The 17,181-nt window shown below is 44.1% G+C and overlaps 1 protein-coding gene across 2 annotated transcripts in view; it reads left to right on the top strand.

Moving 5' to 3' along the window:
- Nucleotides 1-17,181, top strand: part of LOC138582748 (stress-70 protein, mitochondrial) — a 1,916,616-nt gene that overhangs the window by 189,852 nt on the left and 1,709,583 nt on the right. The window lies entirely within an intron of this gene.

Genomic DNA, 17,181 nt, shown 5'->3' with positions numbered 1-17,181 from the left:
ATTATACGGTTTGGAAACGGGGCCACCTATCGCCTCTACTACACTTGATAAATGGGAAGCAAAATTTTGGAGAAACGTATTACATTTACCTCAATGCACCCCGATCTCATGGTTACGATACGAACTAGGATTCACTTCGCTGTCATCCAGATTTAATTGGAAGCAGTGCTCCTTTTTAAGAAAGTGACTGATATCCACTCGGACAGATACCCTGCTTAAGGTACTTTCGAATTACTTATTTAGTACAGATCATTAATTTGCTCAGAAAATGGCTATTTTCAGTGTACAAGGTCTTGGTACAGGCTGACATCACAATCAAACTCTTAATTCAAAACCCTGACAAGGCTAAATTAAAAATATATCAAACATCATGTATTATGAATCATCAGAAATGCCTCTCATACAAATACGCCTTTAGCCACCGCTTTCCTCCTCATAAAAGAGGCACTACACAAAATTACCTATCGAAAGCACCATCGTCTAAATACAGAAATCTAATTTTGCGTTTTCATTTACACATATGGGAAACCAGAGATCTCCTTTGCACGCGAAAACTCATCTTGCCCACACAGAATGTTTGTCCAGTTTGCCAATCTACTGAGTCTCCTGAAACTATAGAACATCTTATTACCCAATGTCCTAAATTAAACAGTTAAAGGCAACTGCATTTTCATAAGTATTGTTCAGCTCTCTCTATGTACGAAGCTAAGGAATGCTGGGATCGTATAAATGGCTCGCCCTTCTTGGGGCTTCAAGTGGCGACTGTACATTTTTTACTTTCTCTACATTTAGATCATTTGAAACCTTCGTAATCTCAGTCTATTATAAGTATGCTGAATCCTTTGACTTAGTTGGGAATTTAAACTGTATCAGTTTTTTTATTGTTTTTCTCTGTAGATCATGTTTGATGTTCGCGAAATCATATTCAATGTTGTATTGTTTATATCTGTTTTATATGTATGTTAATAACTTTTTTGTCTAGGTAAGGACATTTTGTAGACTTTTCTAATAGATTTAATTTGTTTTATCGATATGTATATTGAAAAGTTGTCAATTCAACTAAATCAATAAAAAAAAAGTAAACAAATCATTACCAACATTTGACGATTGACAAGAAAATAAACATTTAACAATGAAAAACACAGAGAACGAGAGAAAAAGAAAAGCACGATCAATTAATGACATGGTTATACTTGCACTTGAAAATAAAATTTGAAGGTGTGCCATATTGCAGTTCATTATCTGCATTGGTGATCCATAATTCTCCTGCGAGTCAATCAATATATTGATATTTTGACCGTCAGCGTTGCACCGGGCAGTTAAGCTGATGGTAATGAATTGAACCAAATGGTGTATTTATTTTGTATCCCAAGTTGTGGAGAAATACATGCGAACCACCATCCATATCGGAGTAGAGTGCGAGCCATCATTCAAGTCACCTTTTTGTGTGATGGTGGTGTGCAGGTTAAAAATGAAGTGAATGAACAAAATAGGCAGTTTTCATAGGCCACCTCATCCGTGAAGACCTGCTCTTGAACCTCGATTCCAACACTCCGTGTGTTCTCATTCTGCTCGATCTCTCCTCTGCCTTTGACACTGTCAACCATGCCATCCTGCTCAACCGTCTCCGTGAAAACCTGGGTATCACTGGTCAGGCTCTGGCGTGGCTGACCTCTTTCCTTTCAAATCGACCCTCCCAGGTCCAACTGGGGTCCTTCCTCTCCGACATCTTTTTCTCCACCTGTGGTGTCCCCCAGGGATCTAATCTCTCTCCCTGGCTGTTCAACCAGTATCTGGCACTCCTTGCCCACCGCATCGCTGCTCTCTGCCCTAATTTCCAGTGCTATGCGGACGATACCCAGCTCATTTTCAGGCTACCCTCAGCCTCCCCCTCTCCTTCCCTCATCTCTGACTGTCTGTCTGCTATCCAGGAATGGTGTGCCGCCAATGACCTCTGCCTTAATGCCAGTAAGACTGAGATTCTACTCATCGGTACACCCACTCCCTCCTTCCCTGCAGCTCTCTGGCCTGCCTCCCTTGGCCCCCTCCCTGCTCCTACCTGCAAGGCAAAAAACCTTGGGGTCATCTTCGACTCCACACTCTCCTTCTCTCCTCATATTTCTGACGTCGCTAAGAAGTCACACTACCAGCTGCACCTCCTCAGAGGTATTCTTCCCTTCCTCTCGTTCCTCCAGAAGCTCACTGTCTCCCGAGCCCTGGTTCTCTCGAAGCTGGATTACTGTAACAGCCTCTATCTTAATCTGCCTGCCTCCACTCTCCGCCCTCTGCAACTCATCCAGAACAGAACTGCGAGACTTGTCCTTGGCCTCAAGCCCAGGGACCGTATCTCTCCAGGACTGAAATCTCTACACTGGCTCCCAGTGGCTGCGAGGATAAAGTTCAAAACCCTCTGCATTGTCCACAAGGCCTTCTGGGGCCTGGCTCCTAAATACCTTCAACTCTCTCTTCCCAAATATCTTCCTTCCCGAGCCCTTCGCTCATCCGCCACCAACTCCGTCAGGGTCAGCCGCTTCTCGAAGCAACGAGCTGGGGGTAGATCTCTCTCCGCGGCAGGGGCCTCCCTCTGGTACAGCCTTCCTGCCTCCCTGAAACTTGAGGAGAACCATCTCCGGTTCCGGAAGCACCTCAAAACCTTCCTCTTTGCTTCTGCTTTCTCTTTCCCTCTCCCCTGCTGAACAGCTAATATCCTTCACTGAAACTGCACTGATTCTGCAACTGGACCACTCTTAACGGCCTCGGTCCTGGGCCCAGCCACTCTCCACTTGCACTGATGCACTGGAACCCCTCTGCACTGCGGGACTGTTTCTGTATCCCTACAGCCTCCCCCCCTTTCCCAGCACTTGTTCTGCACTTACCTTGCACTTGCCACCAACTGGCCCTATTTATTTATTACTTTACGCCACTTACCTTGTACTGCACTTCCCCCCCTCCCCCTCCCCTTGCACTTTTCCCCCTCCCCCACCCCTGCACTTGCGCGATCTGAATGACACCTGGCCTAGTAGGATCGTTGTCTGTCTCCCCTTGTTCCTCCCCTCCCTGCCTCGTCGCGCCTTGAAACACCTGTGTTTAGGCGCGTTACAAATGCCATATCATATCATATCATACCTAGATGTTGACTGCTCCTCACAAGCCTGTGTGTTACTACTCGCCACCTAACAATTTTAATCAATGGATTTGATATAATGACTTTATAGCCAGAGGATCTCTGTGTGGCCAATGTACTTTTTGGCTTTTCAAGGATAGCAAAAAGACCACATACATGACTAATATATGTGCATGTATAGGTCCCTTCACATATTCCCTCATGGAGGGTGGTATAGCACTAGCACCTTATATGTGCGATTAGCATATGATTAATATATGTGGATTGAAAGCATTATTTACACCACCCTCATCGAGGATGTGACACTTTATATGAGTGATTAAGTTTACAATTGTGGGAAGGTGTTTGTCAGTTTATTTGTGTGTTTTGAAGTATGAATGTGTTTGCGAGTCAAGTAAGATGATGTGTATATGGACATATACATATGTCTAATGATTAACTGTTTGATGAGATGTTATAAACATCTGTATATTTGTGAGGTAGTTTTCTTATATTAAATTGTTTATTAAATAATTTATTGATTGCTTGTTTTTATGGACTCCGATGTTCTTGGATTGGCCCACTATGGGTAGAGGGGCTAGATTGATCGTCAACCAGTTATATATATCATAGGTGTGCCCATCGATCCTCACGTGACACCACCTTCGTTGCTATTTGTACTTGATGTGGTCCCCAGGTGCACAGTAGGGCACAACTGTCCTTTGTTCTAATAAACAACAGCATTCTCAAGATATAATATGACTGAAAAAGGCATAGTTATGCTGGCTGTCTTCTCAATTGCAAAGGCTGTTGCAGCCAATGCTTGCTCACATGGGTTATGGCCTCTCAATACGGGCTCTAAGATCTCACTGTAGAATGCTAATGGTTTGTATCCCGTAGAACCTTTCTGTGCGGGGACAGCCGTCATCACTACTCCATTAGAATTGGAAAACAGAAATAAGTCTTCTTTGTAATCCGTAACACTGGAGCTGTGCTAATTGCTAGTTTCAACTCGTTAAAGGTATCTATCATCTCGTCTGTCCAGGCTATGTCACTTTTGACCTTTTGTGCTCCTTTTAGTCCTTTTAAGAGTGGTCTGACATATGTGCTGTAGTCAAAAACGCATGGCCTTCAATAATTCCAAAGGCCTAAAGAATTGCGTCTTTCTTTCACTTTCTCCGGCCTGTGTGTTTTCATAATTGCTTCCACTTGTTCAGGTGTCACTTTCCTCCCTTCTTTTGATATTAGCTGGCCTATGTATAGGACCTCTTCCTTTATATTATAGTTTCTGTTTGTCCACTTTGTACCCTTTTTTTTTGCCAATACTGTCAACAATTTCACAGATTCTTTCCTACACTCTTCCGTCGTGGTGCTGCAGACTAAGATGACATCAACATATTGGATGACCGGACTTCAAAGTTGTACATTTCCTAGGTCCATCTCCAGCACCGTGTTGAAGACCAAGGGCGTTTCACAGTACCCATGGGGTGAACGGGAATGTTGCAGTCGGATTCTGCAATAAGTGAATGTGGTCAAATATTGTAACTCTGGATGAAAGGGAATTGAAAAGAACGTATTCTTTAAATCAATCACTCTAAAATATTTAGCTGTAGACAGGATGTTACATAATATTGTGGCTGGGTTCGGCACTTAGGGCAATTCTGCCTCTACAATATTATTCAGGGGGTGTAGGCCCTGTATAAATCTCAATGACACTCCTGTCGCCTTCATAATTGGGTACACCGCTGTATTGCAGGATGATTCTGAATGGACTAATATCCCCTGTCGCACTAGGGTGGTGATTGTTTCATAGATGCCCTCGCCAGCTTCTTTTGAAATGTGATACTGTTTTACTCATGGTAAAATGGCTCCCTTCAGTTTAATTTTGACTGCTCCCACTCCTTTTCATAGACCAACGTCATATGGACTGCTTGTCCATAATGAATTTAGCACATGTGCCACATCATCTTGAAGAAACAATGATACTTTCCTCACTAATGGCATCCTCTGGGGAATCTCTCTGTCCTCGATTTGCAACTGATATGAGACTGATGCTGAAAATTACCTCTTCATCTGTGTCCTCATCTGCAAACAATTCTTCATCTGTCAAGTCAGTCAGTCTGTGTACCGAGTTGAGCCCGATTACTGTGTGGCAATTCTCCCCTTCATCATCTACTCCATGTAAAATCACTATGCCCTCTCTTACTATTGCTGCTTCTAGCTCAGTTGTAATTATCTGCCCTTCTGCCACATCTGTGGGTATTTCTGGTCTGAACAAAAACTCTGCTGGTAACCATAATACTTTCTCGTATTTGTGGAAGCCATGCCAATAGCACATGTACTCCATAACGGAATACTTCTGGTTTTAGGGGTGCACCTCTCGGGGCTTTTAATACGTGACATAGATCGAGACACAACTTCAACAGAGAACCCTGACGGACTTGTCTACAAATTTAAGAGATTAATTAGAAGGGAAATCTCACAAACGTTTCATGCTATGACTCTAGTACAGTACCATAAGGCACAACGGATAACACAAGGGCTTAGGGTCTACATCATACCCACCCTCTGCAAAGAGAACCAAGAGTTTGTGAAGAGGTGGGAACAAATCTTAAATAAGTGTTCCTTGGACCTTACTCTCCTCACGATTGTGGAGCTTTCTAACTCACTGACAACAATTCATCAAGAGATTGACGAGATTAAGGACCAACTCATGGCACTACAGTCAAGAGAGGAGCTTAATAAGGTATTAGAGGATATCAACCATCAGTTAGACAAATACCAAAAGGAAATAGAACAACGTAAAATCTGCAAATTTCGCAGAGATACATTTGACTATGCAAGGGACATAGTATAAACTTGGCAGGAGTTGTATAACCCCCCTTTTATCTAGCTTGTATCATAGAGTGGCCCTTTCAATTAAGTCTAATGCCTTCTCAAGGTCCAGGAAGCCAACATACCATAAAGCGCTCTAACCTTGCAATATTTATTAATAATCGAGCTCAAGACAAAACAGTTGTCAATGGTTGAACAATTTTGTCTGAAGCCTGCCTGGAAAAATTGCAAAATATAGTTCTCAGCAACCCAATCCTCCAACCTGAGATAAAATAAATTTCGAGAACATTTTTGAGGAGACATTTAATAAGGAGATAGGTCTGTGGCAATTTGTCTTCAACAACACCCTTTTTAATAAATCGGGACAATTATCACGCATCTCCAGAGGACAGGCCCCTCAGCACCCTCTGCAACAATCACAAATAACCTGCCCAAACTGGTGCCCACCAGTCTGGCAAGCCTACAAAAATGTCAGAAGTCAGCCCATCCTGGCCTGCTGCTTTACCACGCTTTCTTTGACCAAATACCTCTGAGATCTCTACAATAGTAAAGTTTATTTCACCAATAAGGTCACCCACTCTACACTGGGGCTCACATTGAAACTTCTCAAAGAAATCCCCTGAAAATGTGACAACCATGTGTTCTTAGCGATTGCCCCTCCTGTCCCTGTTCACAACCTTTCGCAATCAATTTCCAAAATAATCATTTGGAGACCACTGTTGCCAAGAGGTGCTAAGGTGCCACTGAATCTCTAAATAATCCTGTCTCTTGTTTTTATACAATTCTTATTTGCGCTTTTCTGATGATAAATTTGGCCCGGCAAACAAGTTTTCACACCTAATTGCATTGTTCAAGATACCCTTCTGCATCCTGCAATCTCCATCAAACCAGGGGGCATACATGTGTGTAGAGGGTGAATTCTTTAAGTTCCCCTTTTGCCCTGCACATCATTTTTCTCGAATTCTCTCAACCAGACAGGAACATTTTACATCCAACCCTTCCCTATTAACCTCATTAGAGAGTATTCAATGCCGGATGTCATCCGAGACTAGACAATATCCCACCTACAAGTTACTCGGGTGACCAATAAACTGGCTACTCTCCCTATCCTCCATACCCCCAATTAAAGGCTGGACCCAGTTTGATCAGGATGTACCAGTCCCTGTATTATCAACGTTGGGCAACCTGTCAACACTTCACATATAATCTTGATGTCAACATTAATCATAGACAACAGAGGAATCATCACAGAATTTCTGCTTTAAAGTTTCCTCCCATCTGGCGGATCACATGGGAGGAGAAGGCTATCAAGGGAATGTGATGACTACGTCAGGGGAGACACACTGTTCATCCTTTTCTGAGGATGATGTTTCCTTAGTGTCTGAATATTTAATGGCATGTTGTCATAGTAGGGTTTCCCCTTCCAGGCTTACCCAAGGTGCCAAGTATGAGAACACTTTTCTTAAGCATGAAAGGGTCATAGTGTTAATACTACTACTTCTAGTAGTTATGATTCTACATTGTGTTGGGTTATAAACCCAAGAGAAAACCATTATTTCCTTTTGAAATCTTTCCTTTAAAATACATCCTTTAAATCACTCAGAGTAACTTAAATAATGTGAAAACAAATAAGAACATTATGGACTTCAAGTCCCATAGTGCTCTTAGTACTGAGATGAGGAAGAGAAGTCCAGAATTACCAAACTGTAATGAGCGGTCTAGTTGTTGTAATGATCCACACCTGAGCGGGACCTTTAAATATTTAAAGGTCTTTCAGGTGCTGGCCAAGCGGCAGCAGCAGGAAGAAGCAGAATTTGGGGTCACTACTGTGTTGACAGTGGGAGACGGTGCAGAGAACGTGGTGGAGGTCGAGACTCCTGTTCTAGGTACAGGATGCACGGGGGGAAGCAGTATTGAGGCGAGTGACCCCGATGGAGAAAGAAGCTCCCTGCCTCGTACAACCCGCTCTGGTGTGAGGCTTTCACAGGTGAGTGTACGAAGCTTTGACAGCTCCATTGACGCTTAGCGCAGTGAGCAGCAGATCAGCAGGAGTTGTCAAAAGCTGAATGAGTCCCGACGAACAAAGCAGAACCGGCGACTCAGAAGGAAACGCCAGGACATACCGATGAGTTGGCCTGATACAGGTGATCCTAGGGCGCTCCGAAGGAGACAGCTGTGTAATAATGAGCATTTTGAATTTAAGCAAACTCGATGCACCTCTCCTATTAAGAGATGTTGAATAGGGGAATATTGTAACTGACATTGCCAAAGCCAGAAAAGGGTAATAGTAAAGCAGAATGAATATGACTTGTGTGAGAATCCTGAGGGTATCCTCACTCCTAAACCCCCTGGACCCTCTTCTCAGGTGGCCAGGGAAAGGCCATCACTTTTGGATCCTGACCCTGGGGGTGGAGAAGTGAGGGAAGATCACCTGGGTGGAGGGTTCTCAGAGAGTGGGAGTGGGGTGCCCATAATTATGTTATGTTATTTTGCATTTATATAGCGCCTTATATACCATTGGTATGGTCTGAAGGCGCTGGTAGGTTGAACACCCTTGGGAACCGAAGTTCAGGTCAGTAGAGAGAGTAGAGAGAGTCAAGGTGCCTGTGAGCACCGGGTATGTGTGCAGCTTGTGCGGTATTCATGTAATAGCTGCTTTTTAGCGGTAGGTGTGGTGGTTGAGAGATCAGTAGTATGTGTTTGTTCTGGCAGGATTTATCCAGACCGAATGTGGCTGCGTCAGGCCTGAGGAGAACGCCTGGCTGGGGGGTGTGTAACCAGCAGTGTTTACTTAGAATGATGTGGAGTGAGCGGCGGATGTTGGTATGAGAACAGTTATACCGAATGGTGTCATAGTATCTCTGTGTTCTAGTTGAGTGGTGGTGTAGAGAAAAGAGTAAGCATGGTGGTGAGATATGATGGGTTACATGCTCTTTCAAACGTTCCCTGCATTCCAAACCATACTATGTATGTCACGCATCATGCATTCATCGGTTTTGCTCACTCACCCGCTTTACGCACTCGTCCGTTTTATGTCCTCACACGCACTATGCATTCATAGTATGATGGGTTATATGCTCTTTCAAAAGTTCCCTGCATTCCAAACCATACTATGTACGTCACGCCTCATGCATTCGTCTGTTTTGCTCACTCACCCGCTCTATGCACTCATCCGTTTTATGTCCTCACACGCACTATGCATTCACCCCCTCTGCTCATAGGTGAGACATGGTATCCCCCTTTCCCCACTGATGACCAACCTAACCCTACCTGAGCTTTATGGGTTATTGCAAGACCTCGCCCCTCATTTCCCCCCATTCAACTTTTGAAAGTGCTGTGACAAGGAAGAGGAGACTGAGAGTAATGAACTTTACACCTTCATGTACCACTCCGATACTGGGACAAGGAAGATGACTCCAGAGTATAGTGAAAGTCAGGCATGTCCCCTTTATTATGGTCGGGTAACCCTAATTAAGGATCCACTCCTGCAGCCTGTTAGCAGGTTGCAGATGTATAAAGAGAAAGCCAGAGAACACTGTAGAGAGGAGAAACAGGGAGGCCTGCGGGTAGGGGAGGAGACCAGCACAGGACCTGTGTTCGCAGGAGACAGCCGTGCTGGGACGCCGGCCAGCAGCCCAGAGGGGGGAGCCTCTGTGGCGAGAAATCGGTTTAGGATGATTTTCTCGAAGAAAAAAAAATGGTCGCAACGACCAAAAGTTCTAAAAATGCTACCACCAAAGGTTCAAACACCAAAAGTTCGAACTTTTGGTGGTAGCATTGTATTGTGTTGTACTTTATTGTATAGTGAGCGGGGGCTGCGGGGGATACCCCGCAGCCTTCCGTTAAAAAAAAAAAAAAGAAAAGAAAATGACCCTGCAGCGCCGGTTCCCGATCACGGAAGTGAAAGGGAACTGGCGCTGCAGGAACCCAGCGTGAAGATGAAGGTAAGTGGGGTTTGTTTATGTTGGGGGTGTGGGTGGGGGTGTGCTGAGGGTGTGGGTGGGGGGGTGTTATGGGTGTGTTGTGTGTGGGTGTGAGAATGTATGTGTGTTCGCATGAGAAAGGTGCAAACCTTTGGTAGTTTGCACCTTTCTCATGCAAACGTTTTGCCCGTGGTACTTTCAGCCGCGGGCAAATCACTTTGATTCGATTCGAGAAATCAGCAGCCGGAGCTGCGAAAATATAGAATGAAGCTGGACCCCTTCTGAGTTCATCCAGAGGCAGCGGAGCAACCAGCGTATGCAAGGCAAGTCCCGGTGTGCGAGCGGTGCTTGCAATAGCCGGCCCGAAGGAAAAAAAGAAGCAGCAGAAGCCCCTGAGGAACAACGCCAAAGACTGGTGAGTGTCAGGGAGAGGCACTTGAATGCAGGGGCGTCCCTAGTGGGCTGCGAGTATGTAATATTTACCAAACTGAAATTAAGCATATTGAATACCGAAAAGAAGGAAAACTTAAAATCAAGCATAACGAATGTACATTGAACACCGAACTGAATGAGACCTTACAATTAAGCTTATATGCTAATATAATATGAAATGGAGTAAAACCTTTAAGGGCAAAGCAAAGAACAGCCGAAAAGGAAGTGCCCATGTTAAAACAACATGTAGGAACGAGTGCTAGTGTGAAATAGTGCCATAGAAAGGTGGGACATGAGCAACACCACCACAAAGTGAACTTTGAGTAAATGCAGTGATGCAAGGCCAAAGACTGGCAAGAGTTGTGCGACACGTGATGGCAGAGTCAAGAGGCTAACCAGGAGAAGCCAGAAAAGTGTAAACCTGCATGTAAAGCCAAAAGGCCAACACAGAGGAGTTAAGTGAATGTAACTCTGACAACTGCATCTAGACCAGTGAGCCCTGAACTGTGAGAACCAAAGAATATATAGGGGCTCCTGGTTATGACCCCATTCTGTCCAGGAGGGCTAAACAATTATAACAAACAAATTAATGGGTCACTCTTATCTAGGCCTTTGCCCTATGGTTGTGTACAGAGTACAAACCACACCTTGTTTGATTGATATAACATGTATATATTTAAAGGTGAAGACTTGATAGTCTATTAGCACACATGCAAACAGAGTTGTCCATTATGAAGCATGTAACAAATATAGTATTGTAGAACAAACAGTTTGAGAACAAATCAGACTCAAAATTCAATACAGTAAAAGGATAAACATTATGAAACCTACTGTTGTATGACATCACAACAGAGGTTAAGACAATAAGTACTCAAATTAAATAGACAACATAGAATTTGTGGATGAAGACAGTGTTGACAGTATGTCACTGTACTGGGGATTTGGGACTTGTCTACACAAATGTGTTTCGGCCCTCACTAACTGTAGTGCCAGTCATTCTTGAGCGGGCCTTCTTCAGGACGAGAAAAACCGGATGGACTACTCTATATGTGTGATGCCTGTGAGATAAAACAAATAGGCAAGTGTCAGTACTAGGGCTTTTCAGGGTAGATAAAATAGGACAGCATAGCTAATGACTTGTATGCCTATGAATAATTAACTTTCTTACCGTGCTGTGTAGAATAAGTTCCGCACGAGTTCAAGGAAGAGACGGGACCCGTAGTGAATTGGGTGGCCTCTTGATTGAATAGTGATTTCTTGTTACGTGATGACCTGTTTGGTGAAGGCAGGCATCAAATTTTTATCAATGTGCATGTTCCTTCTATTGGCTTGGCCAAGAAAAAATATATAGTTCTCATTGGCTTACCTGTGTGAGTTATAGTGTCTTTAAAAGGGCAGTGATGGATACAGACATAGCCAGTCTGTTGATTGATAGCGGGCTGCTATGCAGTAATGTGGCCTCAGAGTAGATACGAATCCTAAGGGTCAAAGCACGGAGAAATGACTAGGTGTCCAGGTCTCTGGGTGTGCATTCTATTTAAAAATAAATATAGAACACTCAGGGGTACACCGAGGTCTGTATTGATTACCTGCTTACTGCTCTGTGATAGTGAGCCAGCGTTTGCCTCGTAGCGCGAACACAGTGAACACGTAATTCTCGTGGAGTGATCCCTCAGGATGGCATCTAGTTCTGTAACGCAGTAAATGCGAATCTATGGGGAGACAGAACAAGCATAACTCTATAGTATCTCGCTGGGATTTCAAATGGCATTTTAACAGCCCCGTTTTGTTATACATGTGGACAGAGAACTTACTTGCACGCAAGCGCTCGTCTTCACATGCAGGTCCAGCAACGAAAGATGTTGTCCTGGCGACCGTTGTGTTTATATACGGCCGCCATTTTGGACTACGTGCATACCCGTGTCTAGGCGACTGCCGGTATTGTCATCAGGTGGCATTATTGCTATATAATGTCTATGGATGAATGGACATATCATAGGCCACATAATGTATGGAGCAATTGTGTGCTTAAATACATATATTTATTGTCGGGCGGTTGCCATGGAAACCGTCGAACTTGTTGAAAGCTTTGCCCAAAAGGTATAGTTTACAATTATGGGTCGATGGGGCTGGTCCCATAATAATAATAATAGTGCTCTTTGGTAATCATATACTAGCCAAGGCGGGTATTTTCACAATTCTATGTTGGAGTGGATGTAGTTCTGATTGTTCGGTTGTCAAGGCAACCGTTGATCACATTTGGTCTGTAGTATCCAAGGGGGCATCATTATCTATGCCCAAACAGGTAGAAAGGGCCTGAAAATTGTCTCTGTCATGTGAGGAGCATCTAGAAGGGATAGACCGTGTCCTGGAATGTCAAAATTACGGGGCTGATGGGGCATGTGGTCTGGTCGCTGATGGATCTAGCTGGGTCTTAGGGAGAGCTCGGGATAAAAAGGTGGTGTTGTGACTACCGATGGTGCCGGACACTCTGTGGTCGAAAAAAAACTGTAGGCATTGTAGTCGACCCAAGGAAACTAATCGAAGGATGGCATAGTCAATTCATAGCTAAACATCATCATTTCTATAGACAAAGGCACATGAAATTCTTATTTATCCTGCTGATTACATGCAATTGTTAGTTCTATCACATAAAGCTTTTCCATTCAACTGCCAGATTAAGTCCCTCATTCACAGTGTTCAGTCCATGAACCCATCTTTGTTCCAGTTGTACTAGGGTTTTGTTGATGTCACCTCCCCTTACTGTTGGTTTCAATTTTTGTAAAATAAACTATTTCAAGTCTGTGTCAGTGTGTTTTTTCTGTACATAATGCTCAACTGGTACCCTGTTGCGAATGCATGAGCGGTGTTCTGAAATCCCCATTTTTATGGCTCTGATGGTCTTGCCCACGTAAAGTAGGCCACAGGGGCACTCGATCACATATATCACGCGTTTAGAGTTGCAGTTGGTATGTTCCAATAATTGCCATTTGATGTTTTTGTATTCGAATACTTGTGTTTGTACTGTGAACTTACAGGCTATGCAATGTCCGCATTTGAAATGGCCTTGCACTGGAGGAAGATACCAGAGAGTGTTAATGGGTGCTGTTGGTTCTTGAAAAGTGTGCACCAATGATTGTTTCAGATTCCTATTCTTTTTGAAAGCAAAGCATGGTATTTTGTTCAGAGTTCCAGGGTGCTTCACTAGATGCCAGTGCTTCTTCACTATTTTCTGGATCAGGCTGCTCAGGGGGCTGAAGGTGGTTACACACACTAAAAGGGACATGCTGTCCTTGTTTTTGGTTTCCAAGCAAATCTCTCGCGGGGTGTTCGCTGCTCTCTTTTTGGCATCTTTAATGGATTTTTTCGGGTATCCTCTATGTGCAAGCCTCTGTTTAAGTTCTGTTGCATGGGTTTGGAATTTTTCAGCCTGAACACGGGTACGCACATGAGACCCAAAGACATTGTGAAGTAAACCAAGGAAAGACACTGCAGATAAACTGGTGAAGCAATCCAGAAAGAGGGACAGGCTGACCTTGAATTGTGTTAAACTTTTTGAAAGACTGAAACAAGTACAAGTGATATAGAAAAAGTCTTGGGGAAGGGAACCCTGAGACTTGAGGAACTGCAAGTATTGTCTTGAGAACAAAGTCTTGAGACCCTTTTCTTTTTGAACTGTGTTGCTTGGAACTTGGACTTGGAACCCTGAAGCTTGTGTGGAACTGTATTACCTTGAGCGTGGGAAAGGTACTATAGCGACTTTTGGGGAAGGGGAGCTGAAAAGGAAGCTAGGAGCTGGAAGCGGCTCAGAATGTTGTGTTTAATCAACATTTCTTTGATTATTAACATCTCTACACATTGTTTAGCTTGAGTTGTGAGGGCAAGCATAGATTTTGGACACAGCCAGACGTTGAAGTTGAACTCTTTGACCCAGACTTACCTTAGTTTCGTTCAGGTAGGGCAATCCCACCTTAGCATAGAGCAAGTTGGGCCTTCTACCATCCTGACATTTAAGTTACTAAATATCTTTTGCCTGAACCTTAATTCTGTTGTCTGTGTCTTGCTTCATGATGCCTTCACACTTGCCAAAAGGGGAATATGTCCCAGAACAAGATACCTCAATGGAGGAAGTTGTAAACCATGTTGCCAACAATCAAATGTTTGTGTAGATCGTAATCGGAGCCTGCAGGAGAACAGCCCTCCTTGTAAAAAGGATCAAGGGGAGAGAACTGTAACCGGCATTGCCTATGGCAAATAGAACACATTTTGTGCAGTATACTTATGGATGAAGCTTTGAACCAATTGTGCTGGAAGTCAAGAGACTAACTGGAGAAGCAGTTGTTGATTCAACTTTTCCCATTTAGGATTTAAGCATGGAAAGTTTAGAACAAGCGTTGCCACAGAGTACAAGTTGTAGTAATAGGAGGTTTACCCTGGCAGGAAAGTAAACCAGGAAAGGGACATCATAGTTACAAGACATACGTATGTCTGCTAATCAAATTGACACTTGGGTTGCAAAGTTAGCTATTTAAGTTGCACTGTTCAATGAAACCACAGCTTGCCCTGCAATCCTCTTGCCCCCAGGGCTCTCTTGACCCCCCTATCTCTGTCCACTGCAAGTTCAAAAGGGCTGATCGAGAGTGCTGCAGTAATCATCTCATCCAAAGGCCTGTGAAGAAGTGCTAGGCAAGAATTACATTTTCAAATAATTGCAATCCAGATGTTATTGGGATGATACTTTTATTAAACTAACTATATCCTGTCCGACAAATACCTGTATGTGTTATCTTTATTTCTTTTTAAAAAGACAGTCATGGAATTCCATTCTTAAAAATGTAAGTTGTTAATAATGCATAATTACAGTATTGCTACTGTAAAACACTGCATCAGCTCCATGTTTTACAGTAAAGTTGAGGTTAGTGCATCTAAATCTAATGGTGTCAAACTGTAATTCATTTTGTTGGGGAGGATGCATCATATTGACGAGGGAACACTTTTGAAAATGTACATGGTCACACATGCTTTTGATGTCAAACCTATTTCTGTAGCATTCTATCCTATCACCCTGTAGCTTTATACCAGCTACCCTGAAAGCAGCATGGCCGCAAACTACAATATTGACCCTAGTTTGCCCAGTTCTCTGCTTGCTGCGCCACCCATTCTGCTTAGTGTCTTTCTTTCCTATTACATAATGAATTCACAAAGATAACTAGATGTTTATGCAAATGAGGGATCAATAGTTCCATCCAGTGTGTACATCGACAGACCTACTGCATCACCATACATTGTAGTAAGACATATGTTGCAGAAAACGTGGGTTATTGTCCTCGGTCTTACGATTCTTTCTCCAGAGGTTTTGCTGGTCTGTGTCAAAAAGGGCAAGGTCGTGTCTCTCCTTGTCAGCCTCTCAATATTTGCCGCCTTTCTCCTCCTCTCGAACTGCTGGGTCTGGATATCTGTCTCGTTGTGCTGTCTGCCTTGCTCGTACTGTGCTCTCTTGTTCCAACTTTTATCCCTGTTGGGGAAAGGAAAGGGCTGTCGGGTGTGTGTGATTCTGATCAATTGCCTGACTTTGCCTGACCCTTGTATTGGGACATGTCAGGTAAACGGCTCTGGTATTAGTCTGTTCTCTTTTGTGTCGTGCAAATGGTTTTGTGTCGGAAAAGGGAGGGGGGGAAGTGGTTTTGAATGTCCTAGGTGGTAGGATGGAGAAAAGGTGTTCAAAGAAGGGGGATATGGCGTCTCACCCCATCCAGGTGATCCTTCCTCACTGGTCCACGCCCAGTCCAATAGCGATGGCCGTGTCCTGGCCACCTGGATGACAGATCCCTGGGGACTCGCCATGGAGACACCTTCAGGTTTCTCACAGCGCATACATCAATACCCTGGCCCATTCCCCATCCGTGAAGGCCTGGACCATCTCTTCCTCCCAATTGGCCCATATTGGGAGATCTGTCCCACAGAGGGAGTCCTTTATAAAATCATAAAGTCTAGAAATGACATGGCCGCCCTCCGTCGGGTCATATAGGATTTCCAGTGTATTGTCCCCCGCAAATCCCTCTCTAATATCTGTCCATCTGGTCCTAATCGCCCTAGTCACCTTGTTGTATGTTAAGAATTGCCCTTGTGGTATGCCATAAGTCTGTCAGCTCAGGGAAGCCCAGCATGACCCCCTCCTTGCATAGGTCCCCTAGAGTAATCACTCAATTTGGCTCCCAATGCAGTCTAATGTTGCAGACCACCTCTCGACTCTGTCCACTGATTGCCACCAAGGATACATTGACAGAATACAGGTCTCGCTTGCCCACTAGTCTCCACAATCTGTCCCACAGTTTCCTGCCCAGCAAGACCAATGCCGACGTTCCAACCCGACCAGCACCAGTCACCCAAAGTACCTCCCTAAGGAAAAACTGCATAACTTCCCTCTGCAGCAGCTCGGCGTCCATGGAGACATCAGCTAGATAGGTTGCCACAAACTGCAGTTGTCCGGCCAGATGGTATGCCTCAAAGTGCAGCAGCTTAATTCCCCCTTCCTTATGGTCCCTCCTGAGAGTCCCCAACGATATCCGACACTTTTCCCCTCCCTAGATGAATCCCCTCACTGCTGAGTCAAGCTTACGGAAAAAACAGTCTCGGAATCTCAAACAGTATATTCACAAAGCAATATAACAAACGCATAACGCAACCATTTTAAGCAGCTCCATGCAACCCACCATGGATAACAGGAGCTTCTGCAAAAACCCCATCGATTTCTCAACGCCACAGAGAACCCTCAGTGTATTAGCTTTGCTTTCCTTCCCAGGGTCCCGATAAATATCCACTCCTAAATATTGAAAGGAGTCCACCGCCCACTGGATCTCCAAGTTAAGTAGGTGCTGCCAATCCAGC

The sequence above is a fragment of the Ambystoma mexicanum genome, chromosome 3q, assembly GCF_040938575.1.
Source record: "Ambystoma mexicanum isolate Mex_15411 chromosome 3q, UKY_AmexF1_1, whole genome shotgun sequence".
In the NCBI taxonomy this organism is placed as follows: Eukaryota; Metazoa; Chordata; class Amphibia; order Caudata; family Ambystomatidae; genus Ambystoma; species Ambystoma mexicanum.
This window is presented reverse-complemented; position numbering and strand designations above follow the sequence as displayed.